This window comes from Alligator mississippiensis, chromosome 2 (genome assembly GCF_030867095.1).
Source record: "Alligator mississippiensis isolate rAllMis1 chromosome 2, rAllMis1, whole genome shotgun sequence".
Taxonomy (NCBI): Eukaryota; Metazoa; Chordata; order Crocodylia; family Alligatoridae; genus Alligator; species Alligator mississippiensis.
The window spans coordinates 82,155,311-82,178,915 of NC_081825.1; the positions used below are offsets into that span (position 1 = coordinate 82,155,311).

Consider the following 23,605-nt stretch of genomic DNA (forward strand, 5'->3'; position numbering starts at 1 on the left):
TGATTGACTTCCATGAGAGTACTCATCTACTTAAAGTTAACCCCCTGTGTAAATGTTTTCCTGGATTGGGGCCTTATCCCTCATCATGAAACATGGTTCTGTTTTTAACCATTGCATTTTTCCAATAGGATTTCATATAGTTGAACAATGAAGCTAAGCAAGGGCTGGATCCAACTCTCATTAATATTTGTGGAGGAGCGGACTGATTTTGGACAGCTTAATATCATTGCCCCAAATGAACTGCTCAGCAGCATAATTTTTTTTTATGCAAATGACAACGCAGGTATAAAACAAAGTGCCTCATCCTACATTGATGAGAATTTTGTTACCACTTTCAACAGGGGCAGGTCTGATGGAAAACAACAAAATATATATGGTATCATTTAAGTAGAGGGGTATATAGGTATTGGACTAAATTTTACACTGGCATCAATGAGGTACTTGGGATGTGTCAGTATAAAACTTAACCTGTTTAAATTTAGAGTAATAAGAATTATCTAGCCTTAGGTTATATCAGTCTTTTATTGATTTTGTCATTGCCTTACTATGCGTGTTTTAACAGCAATTATATTTTCTGGTAAGCTTTTTTTCTCTCTCAGCATTTAAATTGTTGCCTCTTGATTAGTCAACAGGAAAAATCAATACTCTATACATTTCACTTCAAACCTTTAATTCAATTACAATTTATGAACTAATCAAAGGTTGATCTAGCCAAGCTGTGTCAGTAACAGAAAGGCAGATTTTTAATGTCAGAATCTCTCTTTGTCATTAAAGGTTAAATTTTAGTTCATGCATCGTAAGCCTAACTGTACTGCGCTAAAGAAGAATACTTGCTAATACTGTTGCTTTTTATGATCTCCTTTAAATTGGTGGATACATCTTGCTTGAAATGTTGACACCACAATCGTACATACCATTCATTTTGTCTTTTATTTTACTTTCAGTTTATTGACACTAGCATCATGGTAACTTAACATGTTAATCACACCATAAACAGTAACAGTGACACATATTAAAGCCAATTTATGGTGCAATAATGTAGCAAACATGGAACATATCATGTGGATGCTACTTTGGTGGCTTATTTGTATCACACCTTCAATTGAATGAGCAGTTTGTTGAGGCTACACCAGATTCTGATGCTCAGCTATAATTGGTACGTTTACTTATGCAATATTCACGGGGTGTTTTTCATGTTTCTGGATTTATACCTTGTAGCTGTATTTAGTTGAAACAGTGATTATGGGGAATTCTAATGGAAAGGGCTACCAGAAAATGCAGGAGACAGTGGAATTGATGGCCCAGACTGCCCCTTTCTGACCAGTGATGTTATGCGTGAAACTAAGGACAAGCTCAAAGTTAAAGATGTGTTTGCATTTTGTCCTGAATAGAGTTGGATTTAAAAAACAGACTGAAGTGCTCTCCTGAAATGGGGTGTAAAATATAAATAAACAAAATAGATCTAGTTAAATCAGGGTTGTCCAGCTTGAAAGCAACTGGGGGTCACAAGCCTCATGGGCTACACTGATGGAGGCCAGGTGCCCCCAGGGCCACATGGGTGAACATCTCTCCTGGGCCACATTGCTTGCAAATGTTCCCACCCCTCCCCCACTATGATGTACCATGCCCTGTGTGAACACTCCCCTCCCACTGGGCTACACCAAACCATGCTGCATGAGTACTTCCCCCTCTTTCCCCCCCCGTGAGTCCTCAGTAGGATGGTCATGTGTCCTGATTTGGCTGGGACACTCCAAGATTTCATAGCTCAGTCTCAGCCTGTTAGTCAAATTTCCTGGGTCAGAGTCTGGCAGGGAGGTGCAGTGGCATGGTGTGCCAGGCAGGCTGCCAGGCAGGGACCACTACTTCTAGATGGGAGCAAGACAGATGGAGCAGGTGCCACCCCACCCACACATGGAACATACTTAATCCTGCACAGGAGCAGTGATGCCTGCCACCTGCCTGCCTGGTGCACCATGCCACTCCACCTTCCCACTGAACTCCAGTCCCAGACTTTTGACCAACTGGCCAGGACCAGGCTATGGAATCCTGGAATGATCCAGCCAAACTAGGACGCGTGGCCACCCTAGCCCTCAGCCCTCTCCCCAGCTCTCTGGTTCATAGGCTCTGCTACCATGAGCCATGTTGCCTTAGGGCCAGGGCAGGAAGTGGAAGAAGGAGGGACCTATATCCCTTGGCCACTGCTCTAGCCAGAGTAATGGGGACCACAAATTAACCCCTCACAGGCTGCATGCAGCCTACAGGCTGCCATTGAAGGGTCCTGAGTTAAATAATCACTTAACTAAAATTTTGTCCAAAACTGAAAGTAATTGTCTTGGGGCTGGGATGAATTTGATGATCTTATATTTTATGATGTAGATAGGCAATATGCTTCATCAATGCATCAGTGAAGTGAACAAATTAGGAAACATGAATTTGATTCCCAGCTCTGCTTATGACTCACTGTCACTCTTGCATTTGTTACTCCAGGAAGTCCTATTAAAGTCACTGGTAAGAATAAAGCCAAGTATGAAGATTACTTGATACAATATTTCTGACTGTTACAAAACATCCCTTGTACAATTTGTATGATACGTTTCTCAATTATGGCTGCTTCACAACTCCTTTCTATTCTATAATTCAGTATAAGTATTAAATTACTTGTATCAACATTTTGTACGGAACTTTATGAATTTTCTCTGTGATATCTGTCAGTAGATAGATATATATCACACAGAGAAAGAGAGAAATCATTCAGCATGCTGTTTAGTCACTGCTGGCTTCAGATCTTGGATTTTTAACATGTAATACCTAGTGTTGACCTATGTACTTATAATCCTCCTCATAAAATAGATTTTGTGGAAAAGAGTCACTGAATCTTGCTTTCTTCATTGATAGTAATAATGAGATTGTTCCTACTCTAATTTTGGTAATACTGCAACAAACTCACCTCCTACCAGGCATCTTATACAAATTACTCCAAACGTAATGGTAAATGTTATTTTAACACTTGCTCTTGGACTCCAACATAGAATTACATTACATATTTTATTAGCTCATTTACCACCTATGCAGTTAAATTATTAGTTAATTCATTGAACATCATGTGTGTTTAGGTAGCTTTGTTTACCATTTAAAAGTGACTCTTGTCTAATATCTGAACTAACCTTTCCATGAAAGGCACACCTGCCATGCCTTGATACAATTAGTTGATCTATGAAACAGGAGGTTGCCATAGGATCCCAGAGTGAGCCCTCATCCATTTTTCTGCCAGCAGGTCCCTCCTGGACCCTGTTAGACTCAATTCTGCCTCTCAAGTTAAGTGGGCCCTCCTGGCCTGCCTGTACCCCAGGGCACCTGTTGCCTTAAAGACTAATCATGGCCTCCTTCCACCTATGCCTTGTAGTTGTTATTGGTCAATCATTCTCAGGTCAGGCCTCCTTAGGCCTCTCTGCCCTTGTTGGGGGCCTAGGCTCACTGCAAGAGACCCGGCTCCAGCCCCACATTGCCCCTTCTCAGGCACTGGGCCCTTGGCCCTGGTTTCACCCCTCTTGGGCTCTGTCCTGTGTCCTTCCTGGCTTCAGGCTGACTCTATTGTTTCTCTCCCAGCTCAGGTTTTGATTCTCTTGGTTTCAGCCTGTCTGTATCATGACCCCTGGCAGGGCTCAAAACTCCTTGTGCCCCTTGGGCATGTTCTGTGGCCTCCAGATCTCCCTTGCTAGCCATAAGCGGTTCTTTGGTTTAAACCTTAAACCAAAATACAAGACCACACCTAAAACTATCCCCACACTGGGGACCAAAAATAAACACCAGCTCCCCAGTTGTAAAATAAAACTCCTCCCTACACTGGGTCTTACTTCCCTGCAAGCTCTAGGTACCTTGCTTGCCATTCCCAGGGCAGCTCAGGTATCAGTCAGTCACTCTCCTGCAGCCATCCTGTTGTAAAGCCCTTCTCCCTGCTGCCTGCAGAAACCACCTGATGGGCTGGGTTCAGGCACCGACTTTGTGTGCCTCCTAAGCCCTGCCCCCTCGTGTCAGGTGACTCTCCAGCCACCTACAGGAGTTTTCATTCTGGGTCTAATGACCAGGCTGCCTTTAGGCAGCTTAGTGCTGCTATCCTTGCCACCTCAGCAGTGTCCCTACTGCTCTAGCAGGACTCTGCCCCATTGTACTATTGCTGGGCAGCTAACCCCGCAACAGGCACTTGCTACCTGAGTCCCTGGCTGCCTATTCCCCTGCAGCCAAGTCAGTCATAAGCAGTCTTTTCTCCCACCTGGGGCCTCCCTGATGCTACCTACCCCTTCAAGTAACAGGAGCCCTCTGGCTCCCTGTTACATTAGGACATTTAGGAAATGATGAAATTGCTATTTCAGGCACTGTCACAGTGAATATCTTATTGTGCAAGCAGACCCACTGAATTCAATTTACAGAGTACAATTCAATTTACAGAGCCCTGATCCAAAGCCCATCAAGGTCAATGGAAGTATAGGATCCAGAAATGAAACTCTGATTCCATTTAAGTGAATGGTAACATTCCTATCATCTTCAGTGGGGTCATGATTTCATTTCATGTCAGTAAAGGTGAAAGGAACTAACCTTAGAGAAGCCGCACTGAACCTGACCTGCAGTTGGACTTATGCTCCTAAATCCAAAGGTCACTAATAAACATTCTCACAAGTATCCATAAAAAGAATTATCAATGAAATTTTGATACTTTGGCTCTGCTGGGTATCTCTGTTATAAAGCTGCATGTCAGTGTATATTTGCAATTAACTAACTAAGTTTAAGTTGTCAGGGGTAATCAATATTCACACATGCTTGGCTTAATACAGAGATTGTCATCTGTGATACTTGGTGCTTTATTAATTGAATATGTGCTTACAGCACTACTGTGCTTTTTATGTTTTTCATGGTATAAAATATCTTGTAGTATAATATTTTTACCACATTTTAAGCAAAATTAGCTTTTAATATATAATTCTATATTGTCTAAAACAATCTTGTTCTTTTTCATTGTGAATAATCATGGATAAAATCTTGGCCTCTCTAAAATCACTGGGAAGTTTGGCACTGACATTCTTGGGAATGGCATTTTAACCCATGTAATTGAATCATAAATTTGCACAGCACCTAAAAGAGTTATTTCTGAAGAACTCCTCAGATATTTGTCCTCCAGGGACTTCATTTACTTTTTCTGACAGCATCAGATGTGAAGATTGCCCAAAAGCTGAGGCAGTTTTGCTCTCTTTTATCCTAATGTCCATTTGTAGTATCTAATGAAGTAGACTGCAGCCTATGAAAGCTCATGCCTCGCTGAACAAGTACCTCCCTGCCTTACCTTCAGCGTAACTTCCCTATTTTTCAGTGGAATCTGAAATCTGAAGAACCAAGAAGGAAATTATCTTTTGCACCACACGAGTCGTTAAAATAGTCCCATTCAACTGAAGGCAAATAGTTGTCAATGAAGTGCATTAAATATATATATATTCTTAAACGTATATGTAATTCAGAGTGAGAATCTCTCTCTCATACTTCCCTCTGGATTTCATTGTCATTCAAGTGAAAACCAACAATAAGGCCCTTCATGACAGACTTGTCCTTCCAGGACAAATGAAGAAAGGGGACTCGCAACATAAGGGATTTGGTAATTAAGATAACTTTTATCTCAGCAAAAGAGCCGCCTAAGGCCGACCAGACACAAGAACGTGGACCTATTGCCTGAGGTCCCAGTTAACTGAAATTAACTGTCCAGGTCCCCAAAGTTTTGCAGATTCCTATATGGATTTCAGCAAAATTTAGAATTTTCCTTTATTTTTAATTATTTCAAAAGAAAATATTACAATTTTTCAAATGGAAAGGGAACCAAAGTTTGGAAAGACTTTTCCATGATACAAAAAACTATTAATAGCAAATTATAGCTGAGTGTCTGTAACTTAATTCCCTGTATTTAAAAAGGAAAAAAAGTTGTAAACATCTCCAAGTCCAGAATATTTAAAATAAATAAGAATGAAAAAATGCTGTACTATCTTTTCCACCATAATTGGAAGTGGCAAACAGGGAATCCAACACCAAAGACAACATGTTTATTTACCCTTTGAAGTTGATTGGTGTGCTAAGTGTACTTGATGCCTCAGCTACTTTCCCAACTGAATTTTCAAATAATAAAGGCTCAATTTACAAATTTGATAGCATGAGCAGTACTGATAGGTTGCTACTATCTGTCATATTATAGGGAGTATCTGCACCTTTGTCCCCTTTCTTGTCTTTCTGGGTGTTTTTACATGTGCAACTAACATTCCTGAATTTTCTGCGCAGAAAATTCACATGCATTAAACTGTGCTCCTGCACGCATTTGAACGTGTTCCCATCAGGAGAAAATTTGCTCCCATTGGGAAAAGTTCACTCTAGGGCTGTTCCTTCCCTGCTCTTCCCCCCTGAAGTAGCCAGAGGGAGCTCCAGGCTCTCCCAGGTGCCAGCCCCAAGCTGGCAGAGGGTACAGGTGCTGGTCCCAATCTCTGCAGTGTAGGGGATAGTTGTCCCAGCTGCTAGGCAGCTGCCTCCCAGCCATGTGGAGATCAGGATAGGTCCCAATCTCCTGGCAGGGACAACTGTCCCTGCCCTGTGGGAGTTGGGTCAGGTCCTCATTGGCATCCTGCCAAGCTTGGACAGCTCTCCCCACCACCCATAGTCCCCTGCTGCCTAGGTTAACTAGGAGCAATTTGCTTCCAGTCATCATCTATATATGAGCATCAGCACATTAGTTTAATGCACTGATTTCTAGTACCTGTGTCTACAGGTACTAGAAAATGGTGCATTAGATTAATGTGCTGCACAGTAATTGTTGTGCATGTGTAGATAGTGACACTTTACTATTCATTAGATTAGTCTAATGCACAGTAAAGCATCTCATGTAGACACACACTCTGATGCTTGCCCTGCTTTCACTGATCTTAGATCAAATTTTATAATTCTGCTTCTTCTAGTTGAGATTCTGTGAACCTTAGAATTAGAAAAAAAGGTTTATTTTACAGTCAGAACATAGCATTTAAGAGACATAAAAAGTTACCTAAGAGCTCACTATCTCCTGATGATAATCTAGACAAGTCTAAATTCTTCTGGTGGTGTCTATGTGGGTATCCCATTACCCTGTATATCAATCTTATTTTCTCTTGAGGATGTGTCTTTTTAAACCTGCCACAGTTCTTCTGATCCACCATGTCCATATTTGCTTGTTAGGATGTTGTTTGTTAATAACTCATAAATGCTTTCTGAAAGGCACTTGTTAGATAAACTTTGAATCATTGTTTTTTCTTCCTGTTTTTATGACCCTAGTAAACCACTCTATTAATGCAGCAGATATGCTAGTAATACGTTCACATACAGTATTCACATCTTACCGCAGAGCAGCTCTAAATCTGTCCCATCATCTTGCCATAATGGTTTCTGGTCATCTGGGATACCTGGGCCATTTCTTTTCTGCACATTTAGCCAGAAGAGTTGGTTGCACCCAGACAGAAGTGGACACTACAGTCTTTTCAAGAGTAATACAGTAGACTAGCTTTCCTGTGCACTCCCCAGAATTCTTCTGCTAAGATAGAAAACTGATCTCCACACTCCAAAATTTTTCGAATAGCCAGACTTCCTCCAGGACATTTTAAAACTTCATTAATGAAAAAGACTCTTGTGTCCTATTACTGCCCACAGGTGAAATAGATTAAAAGCACATTTTCTTTATTCAATAGCATTATCAGCAACTGCAGAATGTCTTAAATTATTTTCTTCAAGAAGGCAGACAAATGGAGAAAATATGCACTGCTATCTGCTCTATACACCAAGATTCTCATAGTACCAATGAAGTAGCTGAATCTCACTAATGGAAAAATGATAACTGGGGATGAGGGGATGGAGGGCAGAAATATGGTGTTGTCATTCAGGCGGGGGGGGTTATTATGCGTAATGTCTTGATACTCTGTGATATCGTGTATGTTTATCATGGCGCTATTTTGTGTAATGTAAATTCAGAGATGAATAGTCACATTAACCTTTTGGAGATTATAAGACAAATTAGCCCATATGAAAGTGGTATAATAAAGTAATAAAATTATTTTTAGTGAAATAGAACAGCTTTCGTTTTTTTTGTTTATCCAATGGTTTGACCATCAAATGAACAAGTAAACTAATCAGCAAAGATTTACAGCAGCTTATGCATGAACAAATGCATGCAATAAAACCTCTCTTGACATTTCATCCAAGTAATGGAGATGTGCAATTACAGAGATGATAATAAGACATTTTAAAAAGTGCTTGAAAATTGTTCCAAAACCAATTTCAGTGTCAAAAACAGAGCTCCTGTTCCTTCAAACAAAATTTAAATGCATAGAGGCATCCAATTCAATCTCCTGAAAGGTACTAAATTAAGGAACATTTTTTCCCCATGTTATTAATAAACTTTCAAGTTTAGTGCTATCAACATAAAACAAAAACATAAATTATAATGGGAAATGAATGGACCAAAAGGAAAAATAAGCAATAAAATCCATGTTACTGAGACCATTACAAATGCCTCTACAAACTTCAGATACCTAAAGCGGAATCCTATTTCACTTTATGTGCTTAAATGGTCATTTTCCAGCTGCATTAGTAGCATTTTGGCAATCCTATTCCCCATGCAATGTGGACATGTTAAATATCTGCTTGGCTATTAAGTAAGTCCAGTACCCAATGCTTTGAAATGCTTTGACAGCGTATGTATGCAACTCTGTATGCATGTTTGCTGGGGCAGTATGGCTAGGGACAGAATATATACATAAATTGGTATAAGTGATCAGAAACTGATTCAAATCTGTGACACAACAGAAGTTCAGTGCACATAAGCTATTGTCAAAACGGCCAAAGCCACTTTAAGATAAAACTGGATGGATGTAGTATCAGACTTAACTGATTTAAGTTAAATTGGTTTGTTGAACTTCTGTCCCAGATCCCTTCCACATTCAAGTTAACTCACAGTCCCCCAGCATCCCAGGATGCTTTGCATCTCTCCTGCAACACCCCCCCTCCAGAATAAAAATGAATTTCTGTTCACTTGCTTATCAGTTCAAATCTACACAGTTTAGACTAACTTGTGAAGATTGAATCCATTCAGTCTCGAACTTTTTGACTACCTGTACTTACCCTCAAAGTTACAAAATTCTACTTGGCAAAAACCCATGATGGCAGATGACCCTAACAAGTGGTTGTATAGGGACCTTGTCCAGGAATCAAGAGAGACAGATTCTAGATTCATCCTCAAACAGAGGAGGAACCACATCCCTCTGATGTTACAGATTCACTAGAGACCATAGGTTAAGCATTTTGTAGTCCCTGCTCCAGATCTCCCCTTGAAACTCGCTCCCCTGGACAGTTATGAGAGGGAGATCTGTAGGGCCAGGAAGAAGACAAGATAAAGGAAACAGATGCTACCCAAGAAGGGAAGGGGGTGAGGTTGTGTTGTTGCCAGATTTCTTGCTAGAATGGGACAGAAGCCTCCCCAGTGTTCTCTTTCCACCTTTTACAATGTATATTGAATTCACTTTCATAGATTCATAGAACTTCATAGATTTCATAGACATTAGGGCTGGAAGGGACCTCGGAAGATCATTGAGTCCAGCCCCCTGCCCGAGGGGCAGGAAGTCAGCTGGGATCATAGGATCCCAGCAAGATAAGCATCCAAATTTCTCTAAAAAGTGTTCAATGTAGGTGCTTGAACCACCTCCGAATGTAAGGAGTGACCTAGAAAACACTACCCAAGACAAAGCAAACAGAATGTTAGGTGACGAATGCCCATCTGCAATGATAAGAAGGAGACAGTCTGAGATAAAGGGGGCTTGAAAACAACAAGGAAAAAACAGGGAACTGGGTTAAAAGGGCTCATTAAAATACTAAAAATCACGCCCCTAGGTGGGGAAAAAGTATGCTAATGAAACATACATGTATGTAAATGAGATACATAGCTAAAACACAGGTATAGAGACATGCTCAGTAAAGAACTTCTTGCGTCACTCCTTACAACCAATTAGCAAACAAGGATGCTTCTGAAGGTCCAAAACCCCTGTATAAAAGATGCTTAGAATTAGAAATCTGTGTGCTTGTTACGTGAAATTATTCCACTCGCACCTTTTATTGCTAGCAATAAACCTTCTTTATACTTTCACCCCTGGTATCTTTATTGGCCTTTGCATACCGGGCACGAACCCAAACTTGAGCTGGGGCTCAACACAATGGCAGGCTATTCCAGACCTTGGGGGCTCGGGCAGTAAAGAAATTCTTTCTTATGTCCAGCCTGAAACAGTCTTGCAGGAGTTTATAACCGTTCCACCTTGTCATCCCTTGGGGCACTCTGGTGAACAAACGTTCCCCCAGATACTGGTGGTCATCTCTGATAAACTTATAGGTGGCCATCAGATCACCCCTGAGCCTGCGCTTTTCCAGGCTAAAGAGCCCCACAGCTCTCAGCCTGTCATCATAAGGTCTGTTTTCCTGACTTCTGATCATGCACGTGGCTCTTCTCTGGACTCTCTCAAGCTTCTCCACATCGTTTTTGAATTGTGGGGCCCAAAACTGGATGCAGTACTCCAGCTACCGCCTCACCAAGGCCGAGTACAAGGGGAGAATGATGTCCTGGGATTTGCTTGAGAAGCATATATGGATGCAAGCCAGCATTTTGCTCGCTTTACTAGCCACAGCATCACATTGAAGGCGCATTTTCATCTTGTGGTCAATGATGACCCCCAAGTCTCTTTCTTCCATAGTGCTAGCCAGCATAGCACTGCTGGGCCTAGAAGGATGCTGCACGGTTTCCCTCCCAAGGTGGAGAACCTTGCATTTTTCAGTCTTAAACACCAACAGGTTCTCGTCCACATGTTTGCTGAGCCTGTCCAGGTCAGCCTTGCTCAGCTTCAAAAGAATGATAGGAAGAGGAACTGGATAATGCCTAACCTGTAACTTAGTGGTTAGAGCACTATGCTGGGAAATCAGAGCAATGGAGTCTTAAACACCCTCTGGATGAGGCTGCCTTAGAAACTCAGGTTCCACTTACTGTCCTAAACCACTTTGCTTTTGGGACTATAACAAAGGTGGGTCCTCAACCCCATGCTAATAATGGGGTTTACCTAGCTGCAATTTAACGACCTATGCTTACCCAGGCCAGGATTATACAGAGCCACTTGGATCTACTGGACATGCTCAGTAGATGTGTGAATACTTATGAGTTCATATTGCAAAATAGGATAAAAAACTATGAAAATACAAAAACTGCATTTTTAAGGCTAGAAATCTACCTTTTTGGCATGTAAAGGGAGATAGAGTTATGCCCATAATGTATTCTTATTCAGCTGAAATAGCACTTCTGACATTTTTTTTAAAAAAGAAAAATCACTCATTCTTCCTTAAAATAAAAAATAAATATTGTAATAGGATTTTTTTTCTTTTGAAAGGCCAATACCAGTTCATCAGATACAGGTTCAATGGGGGAAAATGTCTAAAATACCCCCTCTTGGCTGCATGTACACAATACACTTTACTCAAGATTAAAGCAAATTACTGCACACTAAGCATCAACATCTACATATGCAGATGCTTACTGCACAGTAATTTGCTCTAATCATGAGTAAATTTCCTACCTGTAGATACAAGTAGCAAATTTACTCATAAATAATTACTGCACGGTACGGAACGTATAGATGGATGACTGGGATCAAATGTGCTCCTTTTTAGCTGTGCAGCAGCGGGCAGGAAAATGCTCCCCGTCCCTGAAAGCTGCCTGCTATCAGGGTGGGCTTTCCCACCAGAGCCCGGGCAGGGACAATGTCCCTCTACCCCAGCAGCAGGGAACTCCCAGAACCCACTCTGCAATCACGATCAGGGAGCAGGGATTGGGAGATTCTTATCCCTGAGCCCCAGCTTCGTGACCATGGAGCGGGAACTGGGAGATTCTTATCTCTCAGTGTAGTTGCAGAGCCAAGGCTGGAAGATAAAAATCTCTAAGCCCCTGCTCCACAGTCAAGGAGCTGGGGCTGGAAGATAAGAATCTCCCAGCCCTACCTCTGCAGTAGTGGAGCTGGGAGATAAGATTTTCCCAGGCCCTGCTCCACAGTCACGATCACAGAGCAGGGGCTGTGAGCTCCATGCTTCTGGGGCAGGGGGACATTGTCCCCACCCAGTCTCCTGTGGCAGAACCCACCCCGGCAGCAGGCAGCTCACTGGAACAGGAAGCAATGTCCCAGCCCTCAGCAGAAGAAAACTGTCTCCTGGCCTATGCTCCCTGCCCTGCCAGCCCCTGGGCTAGCACCCAGGGGGAGCCTAGAGCTGCCTCTGACTGCTGCAGGGGGCCAGTGCAGGGGCCAGAAGGGGTGGAAGCAGACTGCTGCCATGAGCAGCAAATCTGTTCCCGCTTCCCTACATGTATAGACACCTGCCCGGGGTAGGTTTACTCTAGACTAAATTACTCTAGGGTAAACACACCCCAGAGCATTTGCATGTGTAGACGCACCCCTTGAAAATGTAATGCTATTACAATACTTGAAATTGATAATAATAACCAAATTGAAATTATCAAGTGCAAATTTTAAACCGAATTCCTAAATACTAATTTTCTTGCATTTCCAAAATAGAGTTATCTATTGCAATTTACAACCTGCAGAGGGACAATCTCAATTTGGTCATCATCAGCAAAATAATGTAGCTTTGTGATAAGGTGTTTTTATCTATCACCTTTAATTGCTGCCTCCAACCCACACTAAACCTGAGCCATTTGGAAAGGTCCCCATTTTTAATAAAATATTAAAAATGAGATTCCTGTTTTTTAATCATTCTTAACTCTGCAGCTGAAGAACTCCTATTATATCCTTAGACAAAGATTTTTTTAAAATACTTTTAAATGTTGCATATTTTAAAAGTTCTGTTCCATCACACTGCAAAATTTGATCATAAAAATAACATGAAATTGTACTACAGACATTCACCTCCCATCTGCCTTCCCCTTGCACACACTAACTTTATTATCCTCCATGTCACATCTATATTAAATTTAAAAAGTTTAGGGCAGAGACCATTCTTCATACTTTTATTAGAAGGTATCTAGTGCAATTTTGTATCCCTCAGTTTTGGCCCCAATAGTGTTAGCAGGGTGGAGGCATGTCAACTGCTGTAGCTAGTGGCACACAAGGGAATAATGTAGTTGCCTTTGATTCCCCAACCTGAATGACCAGGTACTCATTTGCCATTGGGTAAAGCTGGGGACAGCTTTTGGCATATGTGAATAGTAGAGCTTGAACTCACATTCCTGGAGTCATAGCAAGACACTTCCATTGCTTTACCACTGCATCCCAATTTTTTGTGTTTTACACTGAATAACAGAAAGAGCAGAGATTTTTAAAGATTTCACAGCTGAAACCTTAAATTTCAAAATTCAGACGAGACAAACAGAAAAGCAAAATCCACTATATTTCTGGCCTCAGTACCCTCTTTGAAATCCCGGACTCGGACTTCTCCAAGACTGTACCTTTTCTTTATTCTGTTCCGAGCAGCTGAAGGGAGCGTAATCTGCTTGGCTAATTTCCTGCTGGGCTAGGCCAAGATGGTACCCCTTAAAAGCTGCAGAAACCAGCTCACAGGAACCAGCTCTGATAATACCCTCCAACTCTTCTGCTTCTTGGTTCAGGCATGCATCACATTTAAATTTGAATGTTTTACCTTGCAACCAAATGTGGACCAATTTCTGTCATGCGGGGCCATCAAAGGAGCACTCTTCAAGGCAGAATATGAATAGCTATTCCAGAGGTGGCCAAACTGTGGGTCAGGAGCTGCATGTGGCTCGCCAGCATGGTATGTGCAGCTTGCCAAAAACTGGCCAAAGCCCCACCCTCTTTTTCTGGGACTGCCAGTTCAGGTGCCAGGCTGCCAAGGCTGGGGCTACAGCCTTGCTGCTTATCCTGGGGTGTGCTCCACACAGGGAAGCTGGAGTGGCTCCAGGTCACTCAGCACCTCCACCCCTTCCAGAGAATCAGATGTCGCTCCCAGGCTGAGTAACTCGGGCCACCCCTGAGCTATTCGTACGTGTTTAACACCATGAAGGTCAGTGGCAAGGGGAGGGTGTTTCTGCCTCTGGTGATATGGTGCTTTTGTTCCTGACAATTGTTTTATGCTCACTAGGAGGGCTACACATTTTTGCAACTTCACCTTATTTTTTATACTTTTATAAGGGTTTTAAAAGTCTCTCTCTCTCTACACATACACACGCACGTGTGCTAATATATCACAGTAACACTATACATAGATACAGTGTTAATTCCAAGAAATTGTGTATAACATGGTTATCTGAAGGCACTTGAAAGTCAGCTGTTTTGAACAAATGAAGAAGTGAAATGAAAATATCCACAACAGCAACAAGCAAAAGGGAGCACAAGCAAAACCTCCAATTTAGTGGGGAAAAAAAGAAAGAATAAATCAATGTCATTTAGTGTCAAATGAATCCACCTAAAGGATGCTACAGTCATCCATTATTGTCAGTGCTTGTTTAATTTATTGAACAGTTGAGGGTTTGGAATGGAATAAAGTTGATCATCCAGGGGTTGCTGTAAATTTATGGTACCAAGATGCTCACTTAACATGTGTGAAAACAACCCGTGAAAGCACCATCAGTGCCCTCATTTCTTACAGAAACAGATACTGTATAGTATGTCAAGTCTGAAACATCAGGACAATGTGCATCAAATCATGTTGACAGTTAACTGACATCAAAGGGAGTTACATGCATGAGACTAAGGGCAAAATTTGCTTCTGTTCCTTCCTATACATTTGTCATTATTTATGCTCTTCTTCAGATGTACAAATGCAAAATATAAGCAACTTGATATATTTTGGTATAAGTATAGCTTTTCCTTATGTATTTTCATCAGGATTCAGTGAGAGATGTTTAAAGGAGGAGAAGAATCAGAGTAGAGTATTAAAACAGACCTGTAGGAGGAGGCATTAATGTCTGTTGGGAATAGTTGCCTACAGTGGCTGTTCCTTTTCTGCTATGAAGAAACATCTTTCATGGTTTGCCAGAGATTTAAAATTTATCTTTTTACTTGCTTCAGCACATAATCTAGGGCTCCTTTATTCTTCTCTTCGTCTGAGGTGACAGCAACAAAGTTCTGTGGAGCAGCAGCATAGCACCAACACGTAAAAGATTTCAGAAACTCTTAAGAGTATAGCAGCACAACATAGTAACATGATGTCTTGAAGCATTGGAGTTACATGTGGCAATTTTTCTATTTGTTACAACAAAGAAAAAGCCACCCACTTAGTTCAGAAAGGAAATGGTCACCAGAAAAAAACGATTATTTTTCAGCAGTTAGCACAGTTAATTTGTAAGACACCACAGATATATCCTAGTCTGCTTCCATAGGGCTAGTGATTAGTACCATTGTAAAGACAGTTTTGTGTTGGGGGGGGGGGGGGAGGTTAGTTGTGAGGGTGAGCACTGTATATATCATATTCTAGAACCTTTTTGGCAGACGTGCCACTGTTACTCAAATTGCCAATTGCTCAAATCACAAGTGAGACTTTATAAAGTGGGATAAGGCAAGGTGCCATGTTTATTGATCACATGAGTTAGGTTCAGGCACACCATTCATACAAACACACACAAATCATCATACACATCATTACACACAGGCATACACATACACAAAACAACCATTTCATCCACACATACACCAGATACGGTTACCAGCAATAGTTGTTCAATATCAGCCCAGGGTGGCCAACCCAGGCTTACTGAGTAGATGATGATGATTTGAAGATAGCAGGTTTGAGGATAACAGCTGGAATGGGGTGAACAGATGCATCTGTGCTCCAATGAAACAGCAGTAGAGAAAGAGACTCACCCAACTTGGCGTTTTCAAAGTGTTCTTTTATAGGGACTGGCATCCTTTGTTTCAGTGCTTTAGGGTTTTTTCATACCCAGCTTCTGTTTTTGCAGTTGTTCTTTTTTCTTCAGCTTATCTTACCCTTGGAATGTTTTTGCTGCCTGTCTGGCAGGATGGGTGCATTTCTTCTCCTCATTATCTTCTTTGTGCCTAGGCCTAAATGGGATTCTTCAGCCATTCATTAATAAGTTTACTGACTGGTAACTTACATTTGGCACCTTGTTGCTTACATAAACAGTTAATCTTCTTCTTCCATCTCTATGCCATTCTCTCACCATTCACCCTTTTACACATACTCATACATAAAGGCTATGCAGTTTATTCACTTCTGTCAAGCAGAAGGATACAAAATGGAGTTTTCAAGTTGCATACAGGACAAGACTAACATAATCTTGGTGTTGTCCAAGGGTGCCACTCCAATCTCTTTCCCTTGCCTGGGTGCTTCTGGCACCCAGCCTGGTATTCCCTGCCCAATCTGCCACATGCCACACACAGAGGCTGTCACTTGTGGCATGCATGGGCCGGGCTGGCCACCCCTGTTCTAGAAAACAAGCATGTGCTAGAGTGTACTTAATGTGTAACACAGAATTCAGTTTAGGTTTAACAGTTGATCCCTCACTATGCTTTTGACTTAAAATTAACTTGATACAGAAAGAAAAGTTCTTCAGATTTTCTGTCTTTAGAAGGAGACTTTATTTCTAAGCATATGTGCATTACTCATATAACAGTATGCATATTGTGTCAATCTAATCATTTTATTAAATGACTGAGGCTTTTAAGACAGTCTGTATTGCATTTAAGGCAGTCCTGATTGATGTGAGCCAAAATCTGAGACAAAAGAGCACAGCCCTACAACATATACAGCCCTTCCAAGTTGGATTACTGCTCAGTAGCTAGGAAGAACATGACTGGACATTAACTTGAATTAGTCACTATTAACTCACACAGAGGGGGCGGGGGATGAAGAAGTGTTAGCATACTTTATCTCTCATACTTCACAGGTACTTAGTGAGACAATGGAATGATAGATCTGTAGGATCTGGGAACAAAAAGTCTTTCTCTTGGGAGAAATGTGATGGCTGTTTAGGCCAGGGGTGGGCATTTATTTGGCCACAAGGGCCACATAGACTTTTGGGTGAGCCATTGCAGGCGGGTCAGCACTCCTCCCCATGCCCAACAACTCATCACAATTCCCTACATGGGCCCCTGATCAAGGTGTTCAGGAGTGGTAGGGGTGGGCAAGGCTGAGATTACAGGGTAAAGTTATGGGGCAGAGATGCTCTGGGACCTGGTCCGAGCCATGATCTGCTGCTCACACACCCTTGTAATAGGCATGGGTTCTGTGGGCAGGGGCATGCAGCGAGCATATCACAGCTCTGCCCCACCTCAGCCCCACAGTGTCAGCACCCCATGATCCCAGTCCTGGTCACATCACATCTCTGCACCCACCTGTGCATCCTGCCTGCACAGATCCCCAGAGCGGCTGGGCAGGAAGCTGTATCTGGAGCCAGGGCCAGGATTTTGGGGCAGTGACAGCATGGGGCCGGGGCTCAGCTGGAAGCCACCACTGGAACTTGTTGGGGAGCTGCAGCACCCACAAGGTGGAGAGCAGTGCTGCTAGCTCTGTGGAGGACGCTTGAGAGGAATTTAGCCTCCTTCCCCCCTCCCCTTGCCCATCCCTTCCCCTAGCCTGGGGCACACAGCCAAGAGGCATGAGAGAAAGGGGGTGAATCTGGCAGCAACTCCACACCCTACCACTTTCAGCAGCCAAGACTGGGCCAGGGCTGGGAAAAGTGGGTAGCACTGGGACACCCCCACCGAGTTCCAGCCTACAACTCAGCCCAGGATAGCCACACACTGGCAGCAGCCTCCACCCCCCTTAATTTTGGCATGGGGTGGAGTGGCCCCTGGCCCCAGATACAGCTCCCTACCAAGCCGCACATGGTCTCCATGGAGACTGGTCCCCAGCCTGGCTCCAGATGCAGCACCCTCATCAGGGCTTCCACCACTACTGCTGCCCCCACACTGCACCACGCCACTCTACGCCATGCTGAACCGACAAGGCTGGGGGCTGCTGCCACCAAATGGGCATTCTGGAGTGAGCTGCAGCCTGGCGTGGGATAGGAGTGTCCCACCACAATCCAGTGAGGCTAACAGACCCACCGCAGCCTTGGTAAATCACTCTGCAGACCAGATTTGGCCCACAGACCATATTTTGCCCACCCTGGGTTTAGACCCTGAAATATTAGGCTTTCAACTCAAAAGCAGAGAAGAAAGTAACAAACTGACAGAGAATGGCTATCACATAAAGGGTCAATAGGAAATGTCAGGTGTTTTGAAAATGGCCGGAAGGGGAAGAGGGTAAAATGCCAAATATGGAATACTATTGCTTCCAGCAGAAATCTCAGCAAGACTGACATACATGTAAAAATTATACACACACACATGCACACACGTGCATGCATGCATATGTGTTTATGTGTGTGTGTTTAAAAAACAAATAAACACACACACCTGGCAATGCTAGAGAGGGCTTAAAAGTAGTTTAGGAAGCAACAACATATTTCCAGTACACATGAGCCCAATCCTTGGAGTACATTTCTCACAAAACTTCCTCTCTGACCTCACTATTTTTGCACTCAAATTAAATCTACTTAATACTTTTAACAGGCAAAAATTCATAAGCTGACTGGACACTAAGAACCAAAGACTAAACACGCCCATCATATTTTGCCAACCTCCTGAAAACTTTCCACACAGGAAAGGTGAAAATGACCCTCCTCCCTTTTGATAGGCCTTGGTCTCCCAGCAATCAGCTTCTTTTCTTCTACTTTGTGTCTGCTACCCCTGAGAATTTCTTGCACTCCCCTCTCCCCTGCTGTTTTATACTATGCTGTACCTGGCCTCCTGCAATCAGAGACCTGACAAAGAATGTCTTACATTCAAAAGCTTGTCTAACTTTATCCCAACATCACAGTTGGTCCAATAAAATATATCACCCTAAAAAATCCTCCCCTATCCTTAGAGGCATCTACTTGACTTTCCCTTATTATAGTTAGTTAAATGGAGATGCGATACAATTCTTCGCAGAGTGTGATGGTATGGAAAATTTCCAAAAAAAATTCTGCAACGACTAACTTCCAACCATCTTTATAACTAATACTGACATTTTAAAGCCCTTTAAAACATGTTCTGACTACCTGAAGCAAACACCTGCTGATCAATCCTGGTAGCATATATTACAGACAGTACTTTAGTATCTGGAACAAATCAAGAAAATAATTTTCCTACCACATAAAACATTAAGAAAGGAGTTCTTCTCATCTCAACCTCCTGAAGCACAACCTGCCAAAAATGTAATGAACTTTTAGTTGTTTGTAATTAGTGCATTAGTTTGATATTTTTCCACTACCATATGGTAAAGTACCTTTCAGCACAGAAACTTGTTAACCCAAAAATAGCTGAGATGGGTCAGGATGGAAAGATAAAGATAAAGCAACCAAATGCTATGTTTACTCATGAAATGGTCATGCCCATGTAATGGCTGCACCTCTAAACATTGCCTCAAGATTTTGAAAAATAAATTATCTGTATAATAGTCACACCCAAATTGCTAAAGAACCAAATTCAAACAACATTTATCTTAAAAGACTTGATTTGTTGAAGAATGAAATATACCCACATAGGTAACTTGTGTCAGGTGATATATTAAGTTACACTGCATATTCATTCATGTCTGTAAGATAATGTACAGATAGATGTTTGAACATGGAATTACAACTTGTTTTAAGTGCTGATAGTTTCTCAGTCTTGCTCCAGGGTGCATCATTGCTACACACTAGTTTTGACAGAAAAAATTCAGGGGAAAAGCACAGTATTCTGTGCATATGTATGGAATACTCTTATTTTTCAATTTTTCCTTACACAATTCCTGTTTGATTAATAATAATATTTGGGTCTTTCTATTAAGAAAGATGAAAGGTACAAAAGCACTGATGAAAAAGAAACATAGCTCATTAACCCCCTCTGGATCATGACCAAATTCAAAGTTAGTAATTCCATTCTGTCTAAAAAAAATCTCCTATTGTTTCAACTAGATGAGGTATTCTTAGTTTTCTGTCTTACACTTGACAGTGTTTGAGATCCAGTGGCAACTGAAGTGATTTTTATATACAACTTTTACTTTGCAAAACAGATTGGGAAGTGCCAAAGTAATGCTTGTGAATGAAGTAAGCGGTGTAAATCCTAAAATTAAGTGCAGCTCTGAGGTACACATTCAGGGCTCCTTAGGGTCACTCCCAAGCAGTCTTTGCTGCCTGTCTATCTCTGGTGTGTCAAATGAAAATAAGGAGGCAGAACTTACTCAGTGCTGGTCCTTTGGTCAGTAGGAAGGTAGTAAAAACATGTCCTTGGAAGAGCTATCTAGATGACCATCCAGAAGAGCTGCGCTTGTGAAATACTGAAGTTGAGAGTGCTCAAAGCTGAACAAGACGGCCATAACTCAGAAGACTTAACAGAAGAAAATCCTAAATATAAACGTATGAAAATACTCAGTTTTCAACAAAATAAAAGGAATATTTGAGACAGAGAACTTTGAATGCCCAAAAATTTCTATCAGGAGTATGACAGAGCAACGAATGAACAGCAGCGTTTGTAAGGTTTGAAATTATATGGCTGTGTGTCAAAAACTAAAACATTAAGTGAAAATCCAGTGGGCTTGAGAATCTGTAAGGGCAGCCAGCACCCATGACAAGTATCCTGAGCATCTACACAGACAGTCTGAGTCTTCTCTATGACTCCTCTCCTCCCTGATTACATGGCTTTTGCAGCCACTGGTAGCTCCATTATTTCTCTCTTCTGCTAACCTTCTCTCACCCCCCTCCCCAAGTGAGGGAAGAGACACAGAGCAGAAGGTAATAGCATTCTGAGCATCATTAGCATTTTCCTTATAAGTTTCCAAGGAAACAATCTGCTTGAAGCAACTGTTCCCCTGCTCCTCCTCTTCTCACTTCATTGTTGCATAGGCTACATTCCCTCACCTGCAACTGTTTGCTGGGGCCCCATGTTCCATTTTTGTGCTGCTTTGCTCCCATGTGTCTGGCACAGTTCAGGGATAGTTAATTTAGGGTGTTAATGTGAGTGTGGCTTTTCAAACAGACACTGTGGAGATGTTTAGAAATACAATGATGGAATGGCCCCTTTCCCTGAAAAAATATCAAATCTGAGTCTCAGCAAATAGGTCCAGATTTTTCCCCCACAGCAAACTGGGAAACAATACAATGGGGATAATATAAATGTGCTATGTATAAAGTACAGATGGATTTTATATTTTTTCAAGTTATATGTCTATGAATGGACCTTTATCATTTAAACAATGTTTCCTATAATTCATTATCATATTGAATAGGCTACTCTGTGTTTGTCCTTTAAATCTTTTCAAATAGGAAAATCACAGGTTTAAATATAAAAGCATACATGTTATAGAATCCTATTCCTTGATTGTAAAGTGAAACAAGATCTTGATGTTTATGTGGTTAAATAGGATTTACACTTCTTGCCTTTGAGGTGCAGCCATAGATCATACTGTATTATTCATCTTGCTTACTCTCACTGTTCTCAATAAATTATTAAAATGTGTCTGCAAGTGTGCAGCCATTCACAAGAAGTTCCTTACAGAAAAGCAGAACAGATAAAAGTATTGAGATAAAACAAGTGACTCTATCACACCACACACTGCTAGCATAGGAAAGGACACATTTTGCTAAATCCTCCTATCAGTTGCAGCAGGACATCCTCATTGATTTCCATTCATACTTTGGAACCAATTCATCAAGTAGGTAAAAAAGTATAATTATTTATCTAAAGGCAAAAGAGTCACATGAAGCAGGGAAGTGTAACATTCTTAGTAAAAGAGCAGATGGGCTTCAAGAAGACTGAGGCAAGATCAGAGTGCAGTCAGGCAATTATTGGTATATGTAAAGTAAGACATAATAGGTATGTCTTTTTAAGATTGTGGAATAAATAATGGAGGGTGGAGAAGTGAGAAAGTGAGACCAAGACTGATTTAGATCTGGCTTCTAAGCAACTGGGAAGAGAATTCTGGAGTATGCAGGTGGTTTCACCACTACATCTCTGCAGAGTTTGCATGATTCTCCCTGTTATAAGATGCCATATGTGGCAGCCAGTAGAGGGCACTCCTGTACTGAGCCGCCCACCTCACTGCACGCAGCCAAATGCTAGGCTTCAAGTGCCTCCCTATAGGAACCTATATATGGCCAACCCTCTTCCTGGAGCATACCCTCAAGCCTGGGGTAGTGCTGCCACCACCCAGACTCTGGGCTTTGTCTGGGCCCTGTGCGTCCCAGCATACACAGGCCCTGTAGACCTTGGGATCTTGGAGTGCTTCTATTAGCCTGAAGCATAGAAGGTAGCTTCCCTTAGTCAGTCGAGCAAAGGGAGCAAAAAGGCATGCCCAAACCCTCTCAAGCATGTACCAGAAGGCTGGCTACTGGATTGGTTTATTGGGTACAGAAGGCAGGCTTGGGGATAGGTACAAGTCAGAGAAGTATCAAAAGAACCCTGGAGCAAACGGAAATGGCTTGGTAGCCTTTTGACAAGTGACTAAAACACTAGATTCTAAATTGCCTGATACGTTTCATGTAAGTTACTCACAGTTCCATCCAGAAGCTGACTGAGCCTGCTCTAGAGGCTGCATGGCTAGCTGGCTGTGCACCCAAAACATGTTTTCCCCCCTTCCAGGAAGAAGGTACCTTATATATCCATGTCATGACCTCACCACTAAGTTCCCACCAGAAGCAGTCCCATTGGCAGCTGACCAGTGCTTCCAAATGATGTAAGACTGACCAGGTGAGAGAACTAGTCACATGGCCTGCAAATTCAAACGGAAAGAAAGGGAGCAGGTCCCCCCTCCCTTAGGAATGTCTCCAGCCAAGGTCACAGCTCAGTGGTAAATGAAACAGATGGGGGGAGGGGCTGCCTGCTTACTGTGAGACAGACAGGGGAGGGTCGTGATTCTGAGATCAAGACTGATTTAAATCTGACTTCTAATAAACTAGGAAGAGAAATCTAGAGCATGCAGGTGGTTTCACCCCTACATGTCTGCAGAGCTTGCATGATTCTCTGCATTATAAGATGCCATATACAGCTGCTTATAATTTTGCCAAACTTTAAAAATTCAGTCTGAAATTTTCCAGCCCAGGTGTCTATTTTAGACTTAACAATTTGGGAATTTGCAGCAGCAGTGGTCATCCACTTCTGTGAAGAAAGTTAGGAGGAAATATGTTGTTTAGATCATGTTCAATTCTTAGAATCATTTTAATTAAGTAGCTCTACAACTCTATACTTCGGAGCAGACCAGCTTGTAATTTGGGGGGTAGAGGGAGTCACTTTGTTTTCAGCTGTTTTAATGACAATGTCCTTAAATTTGGCCAAGTTATAAAACTAAAAGACCAACTTGCACATACTTAAGTAGAGTCTTGTCAGAGTTTGGCAGTATGTACTAAGTGGCACACTGCAATTCTTATGCTGACCAGACAATGGACAGATCCAGAGGCAGTAAAACAGTACAGTCACACACTGCTTCCCACAGTGTAGCTTGGCTTCTGAGACTCCCAACAGGCCCAAACACCTGGGTACCC

At 42.0% G+C, this 23,605-nt stretch overlaps 1 long non-coding RNA gene across 3 annotated transcripts in view; it reads right to left on the reverse strand.

The window, feature by feature from the left end:
* Nucleotides 1–22,775, reverse strand: part of LOC109281627 (uncharacterized) — a 98,078-nt gene extending 75,303 nt beyond the window's left edge. The window contains exons 1-3 of one of the 3 annotated variants that reach the window (XR_002088329.2): nt 22,620–22,773; nt 20,311–20,473; nt 19,239–19,292 (exon numbers count right to left, since the gene is read on the reverse strand). This is a non-coding gene — a long non-coding RNA (uncharacterized LOC109281627). Of the gene's footprint in view, nt 1–19,238; nt 19,293–20,310; nt 20,474–22,619 lie in introns of all 3 variants that reach the window. The other 2 variants (XR_002088331.2, XR_002088330.2) reach the window with 2 other exon arrangements.
* Nucleotides 22,776–23,605: the final 830 nt, after the last annotated feature.